At 41.0% G+C, this 2,541-nt stretch overlaps 1 pseudogene; it reads left to right on the top strand.

The window, feature by feature from the left end:
- The first annotated feature begins 458 nt into the window (after positions 1-458).
- On the top strand, positions 459-971 carry LOC105865039 (large ribosomal subunit protein uL6 pseudogene; annotated as a pseudogene).
- The last annotated feature ends 1,570 nt before the right edge of the window (positions 972-2,541 follow it).

Here is a 2,541-nt window from a genome sequence, read left to right as displayed (position 1 = left end):
TTCATTTTGGGACATTATTGTCTGAGCACCAACAGGTGTTCAATGATCAATTCTTTCAATTTTTAGTATGTTTAAAAATTATCCTGATGAAATAATGGAAAAAAACAGGCAGCAAGAAACAGTCCCATGCAAATAAGGATACTTGACTTATGATAATGGTTGCATTGCAGAGCATTATCTTTTCAATAAATGGTGATGACTTAATAGATATTAAGAAAATGAAACTTGGCCCATACTTCATACTGTACACAGAAAATCAATTCTATATGTATTATGGATATAAATATAAATGTAAATGATAAAGCTTGTAGAAGATGATATAGAAGATATCTCCATGATCTCAGGGCTTGAAAACATAAAGGTAAATGTCATAAAGGTAGATGTCTTCATGAACTAGATACTTGAATCATCAACCATCGAGAAAAACAACTTATAGTTCTTACAGGACTGCTGAGAGAATGAAGGTCATTCTCAGCAACCAGAAGGGACACACAGTCATTGTAAAGGCCTCCAGAGGAGCCCTGCAGAGCAACTTCAATCACATCAATGTAGAACTCTGTCTTCTTGGGAAAAAAAAGGAAGAAGCTCTGATTGCACAAATGGTGGAGAAGCAGAAAGGAACTAGCTACCATTCCCACAGTCTGCAGTTAGGTACAGAACATGATCAGCAGTGTTACACTGGGCTTCTGCTACCAGATGAGGTCTGTATATGCTCTTCCTCATCAGCATCAGGAGAATGGGGCTGGTGGAAATCCAAAATCACTTGGGTGAAAAATATATCTGCAGGGTTTGGATGAGGTCAGATTTTGCTTGCTCACTGTCTTAAGCTCAGAAAAATTAGTTAATCTTTGAAGGAAATGACATTGAACTCATGTCAAATTTAGCTGCTTTGGTTCACCAAGCCACAGCAGTTAAAAACAAAGAAAAAGTTGGATGGAATCTATGTCTCTATAAAAGGAATAATTCAGTAGGTTGATGAAACAATCTAAGAATTGTCCACCTACGGAAACAACAAGATGCTGGATGGTTCCTAAGACCTATTTGTTATATTTTAAAGATGCAGTAAAAGCCCTCTATTGGAAAAAAGAAAAAGAAAAAAGAAAACCTTGCTATTTTGGACTATATTAATGGAAATCAAAAGGCATCATTAAACAATATTGGGCTCGACTCCAAATACAGCATGGACAAGTGAGAATTTATAGCCAAGAAGCAGAGTGGAGGTCAGTGGATAGGAAATTACTAAGAAGAAACATCAGGGGTGACAACACAAAATAAGTGACTGAGGCAAAGGTCCCAATCAATAGAGATTTATTAAGCCAAAGTTTGAGGACATGCCCGGGAAAAACACAAACCACAGACAAATTTGTAGCTGTTTTTCCAAAGCAAGATTTGGAAATTCAGACTTTAAAGGGGATAGGGAACACAGAAAGAAATAAAGAAGAAGCAGGTGGGTAGTAAGACAAAAGAGACAAATGGTCACACTCTTGTTGTGGAGAAAAATCTAACCTGCCGTTCTGCTTCTGTAAACTCTGCTTGCTCAACCCTACTCCCTTCCCCCGCTGGCACCCCTCAGCTCGCTCAACCCTATTCCCTCCCCCGCTGGCGCCGGCGCCACTCTGTAACTCCCCGAAAACCGCTTGCCGTTAGTCCTTGGAGTTTATTGACCAAGATTAGAAGTTCCCAATATTAGCCCATCTGGTACATGTTTGTGCAAGGTCAAAGCCCATGGAATTTCCCCCTACCCTGTGATCCCTAGCCACCTGCGTGTGGTTTCTGCCTATAAAAATCCTAAGGAAAAAAAGGCCAGCGCGGCAGCTTCCCTAGCTCGCTTGCCCCTGCGCTGCGCTGGAAATAAAACCTCATGCTTTTGCATCAAGTCTCTGGACTCTGAGTCTTTTTCTAGGCGGTCGTCTCTCCCCCACACGGGCTGTAAATTTCTGCGGCCTAACATTGTCAGTCTCAAGAAATCTGTATCTTATCCAAGATAAGCAAGTATTAGAAGAGAAAAAGGGAGTGAAGGAAGCGTCAATTATGCAGATGTCCCTGGGTAGGTGGAAGAATGCTTGGTCTTGTCTTGTTTCTTTCTGCACTTAGGAAGACAAACCTGTAATCAACATTGTTAGTATGGGATCCAACAGACCTTATTTTTAGGGGCTAGACTTAGCCTGCAGAGTCAAAGTTACAATTTGCATGTCCTTGTTTATGGGAAGCCAGCAAAGAATTTCTTTATGAATGATCTGTAGAGGCAGTTCCTTTGCAGGTGCCTGAGGCCTTTATTCTTCTGGCAGATGCTTAATTTTAGTTAAAAGCTTCTCATTTGGAAGGAGGTGTTTCATGACTCAGCCTCCTTCCTTTTTGCATACTGTATAAGGATTTGGTGGAAGGGAGTCCTGAGATTTTTATTTTCCTTTATAAGGGCCAGGGGGAATTCTGCTTAAACCAACCTAACAAGAGTCTTGCTGAAGACAGGCCAGAGTGATCAGACAGATGTCACCTGGGGGATGGTGGAGGATGGGGAACCCAATCAGATATAGAGGGTGA

Source organism: Microcebus murinus, chromosome 8 (genome assembly GCF_040939455.1).
Source record: "Microcebus murinus isolate Inina chromosome 8, M.murinus_Inina_mat1.0, whole genome shotgun sequence".
Lineage (NCBI taxonomy): Eukaryota > Metazoa > Chordata > Mammalia > Primates > Cheirogaleidae > Microcebus > Microcebus murinus.
Note: the sequence above shows the minus strand (reverse complement) of the source record. Positions and strands in the feature narration are given on the sequence as shown.